This window comes from Megalobrama amblycephala, linkage group LG15, assembly GCF_018812025.1.
Source record: "Megalobrama amblycephala isolate DHTTF-2021 linkage group LG15, ASM1881202v1, whole genome shotgun sequence".
Taxonomy (NCBI): domain Eukaryota; kingdom Metazoa; phylum Chordata; class Actinopteri; order Cypriniformes; family Xenocyprididae; genus Megalobrama; species Megalobrama amblycephala.
Genome location: NC_063058.1, coordinates 16,806,889 through 16,824,683, shown reverse-complemented (window position 1 = coordinate 16,824,683; position 17,795 = coordinate 16,806,889). Strand labels below are relative to the sequence as shown.

The 17,795-nt window shown below is 38.3% G+C and overlaps 1 long non-coding RNA gene across 1 annotated transcript; it reads left to right on the top strand.

The window, feature by feature from the left end:
• Positions 1-15,864: 15,864 nt before the first annotated feature.
• Positions 15,865-17,577, top strand: LOC125248059. Its single transcript, XR_007180228.1, has 4 exons — positions 15,865-16,325; positions 16,418-16,497; positions 16,755-16,965; positions 17,201-17,577. It is a non-coding gene; the product is annotated as an uncharacterized LOC125248059 (long non-coding RNA).
• Positions 17,578-17,795: the final 218 nt, after the last annotated feature.

Genomic DNA, 17,795 nt, shown 5'->3' with positions numbered 1-17,795 from the left:
TAACAATAAAAAAATTACAATACATTTAACAAGTCCTATTATGTTAAAAAGTACAATCGAAATACAGCAAACCAACAATCAACAAACATCTGACAAAACATAACATATACACACACACACAAGGCAAGAAGCCAGCAGAAGATGGAGCAGGTCTAGAAATGTGTTAATGTTGACAGATCTGAGATTCAAGAAGCCATTTCTTTAAATGGTTCTTAAATATACAATATGTGTTTTGATTTCTAATGATTAAGGGAATGCGGTTCCATTCAGTAGCAGCGCGAACAGAAAAAGAAGTTTGACCAAATACACTTTTTCTAAAAGGAATGACACAATCTCCCCGCGCTGCACCTCTGGTTCTGCTGTGATCAGCTGTACGGATGTTAACAAACTGGTGGAGTGGAGGAGATGATAAACCATTAATAATTTTGTATAGAAGACATAGATTTGAGTATTTGACCATGTTTTCCCAACTGAGTAATCTGTGTTTTTGTAATACTGGACAATGATGAGAAATAATTGGTTTCTTATCCAGAATTTTAACAGTTTGTTTGTAAAGTGACTGCAGAGGATTCAGAGATGTAACACCAGCTTGTGACCAGATGGGTAGACAGTACGTGATATGTGATAAGATCATAGAATGCATATACATTTTTGCTGTCTGTGTGGACATTTGATGTCGAATGTGTCTAAAATTCATGAGGTTAAATTTGATACGATTACAGACCCTTTTTACATGTGATGTAAATGACAACTTTGAATCAATCAAAACCCCCAGATATTTGTATTCTGACACGATCTGCAGCCTTTCCCCAGAAACGAAAATATTTGGCTCAACACTGAAGTTTTTATTGGACTTTGTGAAAAACATTGCTACTGTTTTTGATGTATTCAGCTGCAGGCAGGATTGTTTTAACCAAGCTGTAATATTATCCATGGATTTAGTGAGCTTCTCGGCCACCTGAGAAATATTCTTACCATGAACATATACTACAGTGTCATCAGCATACATCTGTACAGAAACATCAGGACAGACGGACGGAAGGTCATTAATATAAAGTGAGAACAATAGAGGCCCTAAAATAGATCCTTGAGGAAGACCGGTGGACAGACTAAGGGCGGCTGATTTAAAAGACTGGACTCTGGCATGTTGGAGACGATCAGTGAGATAAGACTCAGTCCATTTAAGAGCATCCGAGGAAAAGTTAAAACTGCATAATTTTGTCAGCAAAATTGTATAATTAACAGTATCAAAAGCCTTCCTAAGATCCAGGAACACCGCACCAACAACCCCACCTCGGTCCAACAGAGCTCTGATGTTTTCAGTAAAAAAACAAGTCGCAGTCTCGGTGGAGTAATTGGCTCTAAAGCCAAACTGCATAGGGTGGAGAGCAAAGGGTGTGGTATTTAGATGGTTAATAATTTGTTTTGCTATTAGTTTCTCTGCAATCTTAGACACTGTAGGCAATATACTGATGGGTCTGTAGTTTGACATGGAATGAGGATCTCCACTTTTGAAAATTGGAGCAACAATAGCTGGTTTCCACGTGCTTGGGAAAATATTTTGTGAAATAGACATGTTGATTATTTTGGTGATGGGGGATGTGACAGATGTACTTAGTGCCTTGAGCATTACCGTATCCATATCAAAAATATCTTTGCATTTTGATGGTCTGAGTGATTTAATGGTCTGTGATACCTCTGATTCTGTGACATTAATTAAACTAAAAACAAATTGACTTTTGTCTATTGACGGAGTGTATATGTTCTCTGGTGTAAAACAGTTCGCTATGTTAGCCACAGAATCAATAAAATGGTGATTAAATGCTTCTGCTATAACCAGAAGATTATTTGTCAATTTTGCATTTATTTTAATTTCTGGAATGTTTTGTTCTTTGGGGCGATCACCTATCATTTTTCTTAACTGGTTCCATATTATTTTAGTATTTCCATTGGATTTTTCAATTATAGTGAGAAAGAAGTCTGCCTTTGCTTTTCTTAATGATCTTACAACTTTATTTCTCAACATGGTGAAACGTCCTCGTTAAACATCACATTTGTTTCATTTTGTTTTGTTTTTATTGTTAAAGTAAGAGTGTTATGTGTCCAAAATCACCCCTATACCCGTAAATAGAGCACTGTTTGAGGGGACAGTCATTTGTGTCAGTGGACATAGAGTGGTGCAGGTATAGCATCATTTTGTATGCCTAAACGTGTTAGCATTTTAGCCCTAAGTCAATGTTTTTTTAATGGGATTTCAGTGAAATGGTTGAAATAAGGTCTGTGGTGAACACAAGCTCAAGACACTTTCACGTTTTATTTTATGACAATAAAATACATCAGTGTCGTGATTTTTTTAAGGTGTTGAAAAAGGGAAGTATCTTGAAAAAGGCGGCTGCTAACAAGTGGCTAAATGGGACTACAGAGGCTGTCACGCCGAACAGGTAAGCTCAGTCTGCTTTTACAGCCTCGTTATGCTTATAATTGTGCTCTTATAACCTATTATAACTCAAACTTTCTGGGAAAATGTTTTTAGCTAAAAACTAAAAGAGATTTCGGAAGCTCAGTGGTGGTGTCGTTGAAGTCGTGGGACCGTTGTGTAGTTCGTTTATAGCCTACCTTTAGCTTTTTACTTCATTTAGGCTTCAAAATTCATAAAAGTGGTGTTGATCTGTGAAATTTATAATGATGGACAAAACGTGGAAGTATCATAAACTTTTGTTGATCACAGAGCTTGTTTTTTGCGATCATCCAAAAACCTATGGGAAAATCCTATTGGTTTTTTGCTAAGTTTCAAATGATTATTAAACTGCAAGCACAAACTATAAGCAGCAGCCCTTCTAGCGCACACAGTGTCCGAATCCACTCACTCGTTTTCATTCACTCCTTCATGTGGACTATATTAGTGCAGTAATGTAGAGAAGAGTGAATGAGGGTAAAGGGGGCAATTTTGAACACAGTTTTGAACTTTTCCAGAATGGCAGCACAGCTGAAAGGTTTATTTGAGCTGTGACCTCTACTATATACATTTCCATCAGCCTGAGGTTTACTCATTTTATTTTTTTGTGTAACAGCAACATAGTGTCGGCACAGCTCCGGCCCACATCTAGTCCGCATATAATCCACATGTACCATATGTGGGCCGGATCTGGGCCAAACTATGTTGCTGTCTGGGAGGGTCTTTACATTAGCCAAAAATATAACTTTTATGTTGTTATTAAAAACAATACTTTTGGGGGGAATAACACAATATTGTAACGCATTACTTTTAAACGTAACTTTCCCCAACACCGATCCTAAGCAATGCTAACAGGTATTATAGGCTTCTCCTACTGTTAAGGCCAGAACACACCAAGCTGACGCCGACAAACTAGTGGCGACGAAAGCAGACTGTGGGGTTGGCTCACGTCGGCAGCATCTGGGTCCAAAGTTGCCTTGACACACCAAACCGACGCTCGACAGCCGACGACCAAGTAGCACGTTAGTTCTGCGCCTGCGTGAGATGAAATGAACTTTCCGAACCAGCAGGCGGCAGTAGCTGAACAGAATGATCAGATGGCCCGACGGACCGACGAGCTCCAACGCCGATTCGAATCGAAACATTTCGAATCGGCCAAAAAAAAGCAGAGAAGGACCGACTTCAGCCGACGGTGCGGAACACACTGAGAAAACTTAGTCGGCCGACGAAGAAAAACTGCCTGACAGCCGACCATCGACTTGGTGTGTTCCTGCCTTTAAAAGTCTATAAAATTGTGGTCGAGCTTCATGAGCAGATCAGTTTTGAATGGTTCGTATTTTACAAACCATGAAATGAAATTTCATGAAAGACAAACAATTTCAGCAAGTTGATGTTGAAGCCAGAGATTATGAGTGATCAGTTTGTTCACTGACCCAGAGTTGAATTTCACCCTGAAATTTGGCTCTAGGAAACTGGCTGTTCCTGCTGTGTCCATAACTCCAGAGATTTATTTTTTTAAAACTGTGGGCCAAAGAAGATGTAGGTTACCTCAAAAAGTTGTTAAATGCTCAAAATAAAGAAGAACCTTTAAGAACCTTTCCATTGCACAAACGTTTCTTTATAGTGTTCTTTATTGTCTTGTAGTATATTAAAATGTTCTTTACACTCAGAAAAAAAAAGTTGTTCTTAAGAACTGATCACTTAAAGGTTTTTGGAGAACCAAAAATGGTTCTTCTATGGCATCTTTACTTTTAACTCCTTCCCTGCCAGCTTTCTTTTTAATGCTGTTTTCACAAAACTTTCATGGACTGCATAATATTTCATTGTATGAATATGTGAACAATATATCAAAAGAAAGAACAGAGCCACTGTATGGAAGCTTGTTTCTGCAACAGAATAAAACAATTGCAACTTTTCAATTCTGACTGTTTTTCTTGCAATTGTGAGTTTATATCATGCAATTCAGAGGAAAAAAAGTCAGAATTCTGATCAGTTTGTATGTCCGAATTCACAGTACTTATAAAAGAGTAGCTGAAAAGTACCCGGATGACCTACTACTTCTGGCGAGATTCTGAAGTGTGAATACGATGCACACTTTACTATCCCATGAGGCCACGGGAGAGGATATGTGAATAGCAGTGAAGCGACGCTAACACTGTATGTCACATGACAATGACAACATGGCTGATGTAGTATGTCCAAATTACATTCATACTATTTAGAACATACCTTTTTAGCAGTCATTAAAGGTGCCCTCGAATGAAAAATTTAATTTGTCTTGGCATATTGAATAACAAGAGTTCAGTACATGGAAATGACATACAGTGAGTCTCAAACACCGTTGTTTCCTTATTCTTATATAAATCTAATTTGTTTAAAAGACCTCCGAAGAACAGGCGAATCTCAACATAACACCGACTGTTACGTAACAGTCGGGATCATTAATATGTACGCCCCCAATATTTGCATATGCCAGCCCATGTTCCCAACATTATGAAAGGCATTAGACAAGGGCAGCCAGTATTAACGTCTGGATGTGCACAGCTGAATCATCAGACTAGGTAAGCAAGAAAGGACAACAGCGAAAAATGGCAGATGGAGCAATAATAACTGACATGATCCATGATAACATGATATTTTTAGTGATATTTGTAAACTGTCTTTCTAAATGTTTCGTTAGCATGTTGCTAATGTACTGTTAAATGTGGTTAAAGCTACCATCGTTTCTTACTGTATTCACGGAGACAAGAGCCTTCGCTATTTTCATTTTTAAACACTGGCAGTCTGTATAATTCATAAACACAACTTCATTCTTTATAAATCTCTCCAACAGTGTAGCATTAGCCGTTAGCCACGGAGCACTATCAAACTCATTCAAAATCAGAAGTAAACAATATAACAGTATACAATACTCACATAATCCGACGCATGCATGCCGCATGCATGACGAACACTTTGTAAAGATCCATTTGAGGGTTATATTAGCTGTGTAAACTTTGTTTATGCACTGTTTAAGGCAAGCGTGAGCTCCGTGGGTGGGGGAGCGCCAGATTTAAAGGGGCCGCAGAGCATAAATCGGCTCATATTTAATGATGCCCCAAAATAGGAAGTTAAAAAAATTAATTAAAAAAAATCTATGGGGTATTTTGAGCTGAAACTTCACAGACACATTCAGGGGACACCTTAGACTTATATTACATCTTGTAAAAAAAAAGTTCGATGGCACCTTTAAGTAATTACTTTACTCAATACCTACTCAAGAGAGGATGTGATTTCGGACAGCCAAAGACTACGTCTGGATCAGATTCAGAAAGATGATCAAAACAAAGATTGAGTAGATCCAGTAGCTTCCATTACACCCCTAAAACTTGTACAGTCATTACCTCTTTGCAAGTTCAACATTTCATTCAGTAAAATTAGGCATATGCTAACATTTGATGATCGCGTTAGCTGGGCGTAAGCAGTGCTTCTGTCACTTATTTCTGCTTCTTCTTCACCTGTGTTTTGATCCAGAGATTTTGTACTATTTCAAAAGATGTGTAATAGCACCACCTACCATATAACAGTGAACATGGATTGCCATAACAATGACAAATTCTGTCATTGGCAGGGAAAGAGTTAAGAGTGTAGGGCAGGGGTGGGCAAACTCGGTTCTGGAGGGCCACTGTCCTGCAGAGTTTAGCTGCAACCCTGATAAAACTCATCTGTGTGTAATCCTGAAGACCTTGATTAGCTGGTTCAGCTGTGTTTGATTAGGGTTGGAGCAAAACTCTGCAGGGACAGGAGCCCTCCAGGACTGAGTTTGCCCACCCCTGGTGTAGGGGCTAAAGAGGAAGGAGTCATCAGGTGCGGATCAATGTGACCCTCACGGCCTCACCCCCTGCCCTGCACACTCTGAACATATTCATCTTCACCAGAGAGTGCGTGGGTAGCTGGACTCTTGCAATGCCAAGGCCCTAATTAAATGAGATGAAGGCCAGTCTTTTGTTTGTAATAGCAGGTTGAAAATGGAGCTTACACTCTTGATCCTATTGAGGTCAAACAGTCTTAATTAAAGATAAGGATACAAACAATTAACTGAATGTGCTATCACTCCCATAGTGTTATCAGAAAGTTGACTAATTTGATGTTAAAACCAAGTTTATTATTAACTAAAACCATTAAAAATATTTTCATTACTTGAAATAAAATATAGAAAACTTAAACTTACTAAAACAACTAAAATTAAAATAACTAATAAATTAAAAATGAAAAATTAATGAAATTAAAAAAGAAAATGAAAACAAAATAAAAAATAAGAACAAAATAAAATAAAATCTAATTAAAAATATATATCAGTGATATATATATATATATATATATATATATATATATATATATATATATATATATATATATAGTGAGGCATGTACAAACATGCATATAAATACAGTGAGACATTGATAGTTGACAAATAAATGAGTGATAATGTAAAAAATGTGCTTTCGGGGAATTGTCTGCATCTCAGAATTTTTTGTGGACCTCTTTGAAACAGTAACACCACCAACGCCTCTATACATGTACCATTTTCCCACTGCAAAATGTTTACAGTCCATAAAACCTTTTATTTACTTCAACTGTGACACACAAACCAATTCAAATCAGCAGTTCAAGGCTTAGGTTCCTCGTCTGGTCATTAGTATGAAAATTATCCCGATGCTTGTTTGCAAAGCACTCCAGCGGCTATCAGGAAAGTATTTGAGTTCCTTGTGTGTGTATGTGTGCTTGTACTCATCATTTCCATAGGTGAGGCTCTACGCTGCCCCCTGAAGGGTGCATTGAAACACCCTTTCTTCTCCATGAGTACCAACCACTTGTAATTCAAGTAGAGCGGGCAGCTTTGTCCCTCGGTTCACCGATTGTTCCCGGTCGACACGGATGCCCCCTAAATCAGTCTGAACGGCGCGCCCCCACCAACACACGGGCAGAGACGTGAGAAAGAAAGGAAGGGAAAAGAAGATCCAAGAGAAGAAAGGAAAATACAGTCTCTATGTCTTGGCCGTGACATCCTGGTAGGAGAGAGGAATTCAAGGCCTTGAATGGCTGCCAAGCTTTAGGGTTGTCGTCTCAGTCTACATGGGGGGCCCTTCGGTTCATTCCGGCTGTTAAATCAAACACGGTTTACTTTCAGGGAGGGAAGTGGTCCCGGATAATGAATGTTGTTGTGGATGCGTGTCGCACCTGAGATGACACGGAGGTACCGCGGCGGAACGCAGCGCTGAAGGGAGTTCAAGTGAATGATGACGGATTAAAGAGTTATATCTCAGCACGACACGCACTGTACTCACAAGGCCTCGCCGGTTAATGCAAATCTACCACAATGGCTTCCCCCGCGAAAGGGGCTTTGACCGACAGTAGTTTGGCAGGGAGCCACAAGCGAGGCAGCACCCCTGCCAACCGTCATTATCCATGAGGTGAATTCCCCACCAGTGGGCCGCCCAACCGACCCAATGCTCTGAGCTCTCCTGGAAGAGGTAAGCTCAGTCCAGAAGCACTCAGCGCTCATATTTGTTTTTCAATGGGAATGCCGACCACATGGGGAAAGCAGTCAAAGAGCTTTAGAAAGTAAAGACATTTGGGAGTATTCGTACTGTTTAGAAACTCTACCAAAGAAAGGGCGTTTTCTATTCAATTAAGAGCAAGTAGAAACCACATAGGCCTAGTCCTTTTCCTCTCCAACTCATTTTCACTTAATTGAGTTTGAATCGAGAAAGTGGACACATTTTTTTGTAGATTTTTTTAATTATTATTATTTTCAAGCATACAACAGATTTGGTGTCTTGGAGGAGCTTTTTCATTATTAACATAAACATACCAAACAGAAAATATCTGCGGCATTAAACTAAACTAGGAGCACATTTCAGTCTATGTGGTGATAATGTGGTGACATCCACAAGTATATATAAATATTATATAATTATTAAACAATAATTTAAAATATTACATAATATAGATATAAAGTTATAAAATAATATAAAAATTAATTTATTCAAACATGCATTATAGGCTATTGAAGAACATTAAAAATGATAATGAATATGTAATATGGTGCATATATTACCTAAATGCTCCTCTATAGAGTTCATTTTTCTAGCTGACTAATGAGTTTATGGTCACTGAATATGTTTGTTCTGAGGTAAATGTGATGTTACATGACATTGCTTATAAGCTGTTTTATTAACCTCTTTCTGTGGTTGAAACACTGATTGAACGATAACACAAGACATGATACGGATTTTGGTAAGTTGTACCTTCAGATGTTCATTCATGTTTATTTCACTCTGTAATTGGTATTAAAGCGTAGGAGAGGATCAGTTCATGTGTGCTTCATGCTGCCGCTTCTCTTGAACTGAGGCGCTACACCGATCTGTCACACCACAGGGCCAAAACCATATTTTTTTTTTTATTTCACAGTAAAATCAGGAGTAAAATTAGCAGAATTTGTAATGAAATATGAGACTTTGTTTCATGTCAAAAGCACAAAGCTAATTGCGATTTATTGAATGGTTACGCATCCTTGCGCTATTTTAAGTGGGTATATATATATATATATATATATATATATATATATGTATATATACTGTGTGTGTGTGTGTGTGTGTGTGTGTGTGAATAATCAGTCCTATTACTATACAGCTGAAGTGTGTTCCAGTTTCTTTTATAAAAATATTACATTTTAATGCTTTAAAGAAGAAAACAAATTAGTCAGTTTTTTTAATGAGATATACTGTATGCATTCTTTCACTTTCTCTTCCATGCAAGTGCTGTTATATTGAGTTGTTCCTCTCCAAATGGGTTGTGCAAGAGATCATGTGCTATTTATCCTGGCCCAGGAGACGCCCAAAAAATGGTGCCATCTTACAGCCATGTTTATTTATGAGTCCTTTGCTGGGTGCCAAGTTTTACGGGCCGGAACTTCTGTGCTGCAGCTGTGTTTCCTTGGCTGGCTTTCATGGCGACACGCACGGCTGTTCTCTGAGCGCCCCGACACAGAGCATGGTTGGCACGGCCCAGCGTAACTTTGCGCTCTGGCTCTTTGCTGGATCAGCAAGCTTTACCTAGTGAAATCTGCTGCTAGCGCTATGGGCTTTGACTGATAATCAATCTTGCGTGCCTGCTCGACAGTTGTCACTGGGACAGAGAGGCGGAGCAGGTGGCAGATGGGGCCTGTCTGCTGAGAGAGGAGACGCTAGGTGAGCCCAGGCCTGGCCCAGTGCAGAGAGGTGAACCCAATGCACAGATTTAGCTCTCTACTCCACAGAGGTTCAAACGGGAAAACTGGGAATGGTATAGGTGTTGATAACCAGGGTTTAGAACTAGTCTAACATGAAATCCAACAGAGGCCTCGTGTGAATGATCTATTTCAATTTTGGCCTTCATAGTCGTTTCAGAACTTGGGGAGACCGGTGCTACTTGTCACACGGGGCAATTCTCATTAAAGTTATGGGTTAAAAATCCAATTAGTAGGCTATGTTTTCAAACTGAGATGAAATTTACAATATATTATAATATATAATATATAATTATAATATTATAATAAATATATCACAAAATAAAATATTATCATTACCAAACCAGAGTGGCATACATTATATCAAGAATCAATTATATAATGAAGTATGAAGATTTTAAAGGGTTAGTTCACTCAAAAATGAAAATAATATCATTTATTACTCACCCTCATGCCGTTCCACACCCGTAAGACCTTTGTTAATCTTCGCAACACAAATTAAGATATTTTTGATGAAATCCGATGGCTCAGTGAGGCCTGCATAGCCAGCAATGACATTTCCTCTCTCAAGATCCATTAATGTACTAAAAACATATTTAAATCAGTTCATGTGAGTACAGTGGTTCAATATTAATATTATAAAGTGACAAGAATATTTTTTGTGCACCAAAAAAAATAACTTATATAGTGATGGTCGATTTCAAAACACTGTTTCATTAAGATTTGGAGCATTATGAATCTTTTGTGTTGAATCACATGAATGTTTTTAGTACGTTAATGGATCTTGAGAGAGGAAATGTCATTGCTGGCTATGCAGGCCTCACTGAGCCATTGGATTTCAACAAAAATATCTTAATTTGTGTTCCAAAGATGAACGAAGAGCTTACGGGTGTGGAACGGCATGACGGTGAGTAATAAATTATTTTCATTTTCGGGTGAACTAACCCTTTAACCAAAAGTTTGTACTGTGTTCTTAGGACAAGGCCAGGGCAAGTTTTCAAATGTGTTTTAAATGTTATGAACTTATAACATTTGTTGGCCAAAACAATGATGCGTTTAATACTTGTTTTACTGATTATATTTTGGCTGAAGACCCTATAACAGGGTGTTTAATGAAATGACATTAACTTACCCCATATTAGTGACAACGTGTACAACCAGATTTTCTCACAGCATATTTAACTGGTCTTCTCTGCCTTTCTATCCAACATTATATACTATATTTATGCATTTATTTTGTAACATTACTCTTTTTCTACATACACACTTTTTTGATTCTTTGTCCTTAAGACCTAATCATTTATAAAAAAAAAAAAAATCTCGGTATTTCTTGTTCTATAAAACAAAGCTGGTTCGCCCGCATTCTGTTTAGCGCACTAATAAAAACACACTTCTATACTTTCTCATGAACCGTGTGGGAAGAAAACGCACGCGAGCCCTCCACAGGTGCGAGGTGTGAGAAAAGGCCGAGCTGTCATCCCGCGTTTTCCACTGTTTGCTCACGGAGTTGATGTGTTGTGACGGGCTGTGATTGACACTGGGAGGTGTGACTGGCACGAGTATGTTTGTTGGGCGGAAGAGGACAGGTTTACATCCGTCTAATTGCTGACTCCTCTCGACGGAGCGCGGGAAACTGAGGCGGAGACAGGTAGCACGCTAACACTCCTCCTTGCGTCAAGCACGGGCTCGCGTGTAATTGCGCTGTCATTTTCTGTACTTCAGGACGAGTCGGGGTTGTTGTTAAATGAAGCACGGGGAAACGGAATGTTCCCACCCGCACAGTTCGACATGCATGTTCGGTGAGAGAAAGGCGAAGCACTCCAGTGAGGCGTGATTAAAAACACACACACATGCAACCTTTTTCTTTAAAACAGAAGGTGCTGATAAATAGCTTATGTTCGTAGTAATTAAACAAAGATGCAAGAAATACAAAAGAAATACTGAACTCTTGACATTTTTATAGGCTAGGCCTACTGACTGAATGGCTTTGGTTCATTTGCTAGAGGGGAGACCAAAGGTAGTTTTAACACTTTTTGTTTGAGCATCGGTAACTCAGTGGTTGTTTGTGCTATATGTCTCAATTTTTGATACATGGTAGCCACATTTGTCTACTGCAAAGAAAACTCAGATGGAAATGTATTACATAATCACAGATTATCTGAGTTAATGTCAAATACAAAGAATTTTGTTGTTACAATCTTCCCTACTGGGGCGAGTTGTAACACTAGCTGGGTATATGATGTAACACCGAGGTAATTTGCTAAAATAACACCCACACGATGCAATCATTGAAGAACAATGTGAACAATTTAAACTGACAAAAAACATATTGTATTGTTTTTTAGAACTTTAAATGTAGAGTAAAACAATTGTTGCACATTTGTGTGAGTGTGCGTGTAAGTGTGTATTCCTATCGCATAAGGGTTCAGTCACTATGTTTCCATTATCCACCTATTTTTGTGTGAATTTTGAGATATTGCGTTAAAAACGTTGGATGGAGATATCAAGATGCGCATAAATTCTAATAATGTTCACAAAAAATCTGTGCGTTCAATTGAGTCAGATCATTTTTTTATCTGGTAATTATGCATGCATAAACTACGATGGAAACACATTTACTGAATAAATCCCTTGAGACGTCACAAAAAAAGTCACGTGACTTTGCCTCAACAGAGGAATGTGATTGATAACTGGACTCAATGGAATCATCATAAGGGTAGGTTGTAACATTTTTAATAAACTGTTACAACTGTCCCCACCAGCCATAACATAGCTAACTGTTTTGGCATGTGGGTTTGAATTTAGCATTCTTTTGAGTAAATGATGATGGAATTTTCAATTTAGGGTGAACGATCCCTTAAAATATGTCCTTAGCATGTGCACATGACACCGCTATCTTTGTAACCACCGCAAATAACACACCTACAATGGCATTGGTAAGTACCTGAGAACTAGCTTTTTATGTGATATTGCAGTTAAGGCCTGTTTTGCATGGGACATGTTGGGCAAAAACTGTTTAGGAATGTGCAGGAGTGTGTGTGTGGGTTTCTCGTCTCTGTGGTGCCTTGTCTCTGAGCTCTGACAGGCTGACTGGCACAGCTAATGGACTGATCATAATGCCTGTCTGAGGGCACTGTCTGTCACAAGACACCAATGCCAAGTCATTAGATACAGCCTTGAGGCCATCAATAACACATAATGCATATTAAAAGTCTTGTTGAAGCATATGCACTTTAGACATAGATAAATAAAAATATATGGGGTTTGTCTTTTAACCTTCAAGGTGTGTTTAATGCTATTTTAACACACTGTACAAACCAAACCTAGTACAATCTGAAATACTAAGTCAGTTGCCTCAAAATTTTTAAGTCAAGAAATTCAAAGTTTAAGTAAGCAGAACTGGCAGATTTCTATTTTGTACTCATACATTTTAATTGTGCTTAACTTAATGTTTGAGTACATTAATTCATACATTTAACTTAAAATTATCATGTAACCTCAATGTAAACATTTTTATTAGAGTAAAATTAGCTTGCTACGACAAAAATGCTAACTTGCTAATTTGCTAACGTTAACAATAGCACGGTATAACGCTTGCTGAATGAGTACAGTAATATAAAAAATTTAACGTACTTGCTCTCAAACCAAGCCACATGCACCACTTGTCACCATGGTAACTCTCCAAAAACCAACATTAACAGAAACTCTTCTAAATTAGAAAAAAACATTAATATATAAATCTTCTACTTATCATTAATCTTGCACAAAAAAAACATCACATAACACTTCATTTTAACACTCTGAGGTCTAAAAACGCGCCGGCGCGTTTTGCAGGTTTTTTTTCACATTGCAGCAAAACAGACTTAAAATACTCTGTCATTTTTTGTCATAGAGACATAAGTAATACATCAATTGGAACTATAGAATATCTCCTTTTATTTGTATACACTCAGAGTAAAAACAAAATGTTGTGCTTTTTGTAAAATAAAGAAAACTAACATGATGCGTGATCTCTCATCTCCCTCTGAACGAAGTCCAATCTGATAGTTCTCAGAAAATGAACTGTAACTTAGTGAATACTAATCACAAAAAATTCATACTTATGTCTAACAAAACGTTGAAATGTCAGGTTTTAAATCGTGCAAGTCAAATCGAAAACAAACATTCTGTGTTTATGTAATCTGTATGAAAAGAGAGCCATGTCAGAAGTCCGTGATTCAGCTCATTACCCACTAATGCGGCCACGCCCACGGAGCCAGCGCTATTCTTGTGAACACAGATTTAATATACTTTTATTGGCCTTATATCAGTGACTTAAGTTTTTTGTTTTTTCAGTAACCACGCATAAATGTTATTCCTTCAAAAACACAAACATGTACACACATGTTCCTCACATATTATGGTAGCCTAGTTTGTGCTGAATACAGTGTAATGGCACTTGTGTCATTAATATGTTTATGAACAACTGAAAAAAGCACAAATGTCAGGGCATGTCAAAACTTCTCCAGGCCCCAAATCAGCCTCAGACTCCAGAGGGTTAACATTTACTCTCCCTTTCGAGTGCTATGGGTAATACATGATGGGAAGTAGAAATCCCAGCCTAGTTTCAGCTAAACTTAAGTTCGTCTAAAAGAAATAAGTTAATAAAACTCAAAACAATGAAACAGTTCAGTTTATTTAAAATATATCAGTTCTGTGAACTTGAAAGAAAAAGTGCTAAATACTCTAATTTACTCTAATAACTAATTTGTTTAATTTAAGTTTGTCCTACTCAAACCAGTTAATTATTTTGAGCATTAGGGTTTTGTCACAGTCACGCTTTCCCGGACTCCAGTTCCCATGATCCTCTTTGTATTCACACCTGAACTCACTTCCCTCGTCAGCCTTCCCGCTTCTCCTGGATTCCCTGCACCTGTTTATTGTCATTAGCACTCCCTTTAAGTTGGACCAGGGGTAGGCAAGTTCGGTCCTAGGCTGCGTCCAAAAACTGGAAAATGCTGCCTTCCGAGGACACATTTCAAGGTAGTAAGGCATCAAGGCATGTCCGAATCCAATGTTAGCTTCACTTCCTCTCTCATGAGATACCTTCCTCTGATCGATTTTTGAAGGAAGCATAGATGTATCCTTAGCTGCCTTTGATATCCCACAATCCTGTGCTTTCCATTCTGTGACAGTTGAGCTAGAAAAATAAAGATGGCGTCCGAAAGTTGCGTTTGCTGCTCAGTTTGTGTATAAATGTACGATTTTGATCAACATTCAATTTTGATATCATTTCTATCGAGAAATTACTACTGTAGTAATTAAATATTTGTTTAGTTCTCACCAAAGCTCGCACTATATTGCTGTAGATCATTAAACTGTTACGCTGCCATAGAAGTCTGTCCGAAATCAATTTCGTAAGGTACCTTCATGCACAAATGCTGCCGTACAAGTCATTCTCTTATAAGATAGCGAGGCAGCAAGACAGCTACCTAGGTTTTCGGACGCAGCCATAGAGAGCCGCTGTCCTGCTGAGTTTAGCTCCAACCTTAATCAAACACACCTGAACAAGCTAATCAAGCTCTTCAAGATTACTAAGGCATAGGCAGCTGAAGGTTTTTTTCAGGGTTGGAGCTAAACTCTCCAGGACAGTGGCTCTCTAGGACCGAACTTGCCTACCCCTGAGTTGGACTCACTCCTAGCACTCCTGGTCCGTTCTTATTGTTATGTTAATGTGTATGGTTGGTTGTCTGCTTCCGTTGCTTAATAAAACACTCATTCATTGTGGATTTCTGTATTCTCCTCGTCTCTACAACACCTACATGTAACAGGTTTACAGTCCAGAAGTATAATGAGCAATGTTGACTTCTAAAACTATGTTTTGTAATGTCTGTTCAGTGTTTTTGTCAGCCACAATAATGTAAAGTCTTGGAATTTGGAGGCTTTTCTCAGCAAGTATTGATGGAGTATGTGATTCATTCAGTTTATTTACTCTGAATTTCCTGTAATTGATTAGATTGAAAAAAGTATTTAAAAAAAAATCAACAGCATCTTTGTAGGGATTTATGATGATATTGGATATTTGGATATTTAATTAATAAAACTTTTGTTATCGGACATAAAATGAAAATAATTACCTGATTATCAATTATCAAATATCGGACAGAATTTAAAAATTGGTGCATTGCTACAGATTTTTTCCCCCTTTAACACTAGAGCATTTCTGAAGAGTATTGAGGCTTTGAGCAACACAAAAAACTGTTGCTTCAATGTTGCTTCAGAATGGTATTAAAGCATTTAAAAGAAGCTGGCCTTTGAGAGAATAAATGTTAAAAAAATTATCTGGTCATTCAGAAGGGGTTAGAAACACAGTGCGTTGGTTATTACAGGGCAAACCATAGAGAGATACATCAGGAGTCATTACACACAGCTTAACTCCCTACTGTGTTGTTGATCATCTGTTCATGTGATGTTAAAAGGTGGGAATATGTGTTCATGTGAAATGTCTTGAACAAACTAGTGCAGGAAAGGTCAGCAGGGCAGATGCCGGGAGCCCTGTAAGAAGACCGATATTGAATCAGAAGGAAATAATCAGTTGATAAGTGGCAGAGCCGTGCTAAGGTGAATTTTAATTATGGCTAAATTGTGAAATTATTCCCACATGCTCTCAGCATCTGTTCCCTTCAGGAGCTCTGATTTATGGTTTCTATCAGCCCAAGCAACCTGCTCCCCATACCTGTGATGCATAGGAGCGAGATGACCATTCAGTGCAGGCAGAGGGCCAGTCTTGTCTGTTGAGTATTACCTATTTTACCCAAATGTTATTACACTCTAAAAAACGCTGGGTTGTTTTTTCTACCCAAATGCTTGGTTGAGCCTGTTGGGTTATTTTTTCCATGGTTGGGTAGTTTTTTGAACCAAAGTCCCTTTCACATTTTCAAAGTCCCTATCAATCATTTACTTAGAAGCGAGGCATATTCCGCCATATTGCGTGTTGCAGTTTCTCCCATTCATAACTAATAAGAGTGAACCATCTTTCTATATCTATAGTCTTTGGTGTAACCCAGCCGTTGGGTTAGAGGCTGGTCAATCTCACTGACACTTGAAACAATACACCCATCCCCACCTGCCCTCCGACGCAACAACCCAACGGTGGCTTACTATAGCAACCCAGCTGTTGGGTTACGCAGAACGCAGGCTTTTTGCATCCTCGTCAGGAGACAGCAGATCTCAATTGGTGCTTTACTTCGGTAAAATAAAGGTTTGTATATACTTTATTTCTTCTATAACGTCTCTACAGTGCTGTAAGACATTTTATTTAATGCAATGCAAAATACAGGGATGAGATGTCAGCTAAATGTGTCGGCCAGCATCGGTCCTCTCGCATGATGGAAACGTCTTGAATAAACTGATTTTTATTTGTTGTAATACTTAATATTATTAGTTTGGATGTTAAAATATGTTCTCAGAACTGTGTACTGTTTGTTTATGTGCAGGTTATAAGGAACCTGCCATAATATCTTTCAGCTTTGACATACACAAAGCAGCGGTCTGAGGTTCGCAGCTCCTCCGCTGAACAGCGGAAAGAAAACTAATTGAAGCGGAGAGGAGAGGGAACTTTGAAAATGGGCTGCAGTGAGTTTTGGACATAGTCTGTTCGTTGGCATGAGAAAAAGAAAAGCGAAATATGGTCAAATTTGTTTTCAAACGCAAGTTATAAATAGGCCTATTTCATTTAACGGTAAAAGCTGTATATTTGAGATGTCATTCTTTTCTGCTCATTTGTACTCAGATGTACTTGTTTGTTTCACGTTGTTTTAACTCGTCTATAATTTTTGTGCATTCCTGGGTGTTCTTTCTTATTAAAGCTACTGTCCGCAATTTTTCCTCTTTGTCGCCATCTCTGTTTGAAACATGCGATTGCAGTCATATGCGGAACAGTTATATGTACGTGCGTTGTGCCTCGGCACAGCTCGTCAGCGCGGATGAATCTAATGCTTGCTGTCAGTCACTACACCGGTGTGGATACTGTACTTCAGAATCACAGATTCTACATCTTGAAAGTATGACCAATATAAGAATTTTCACTGG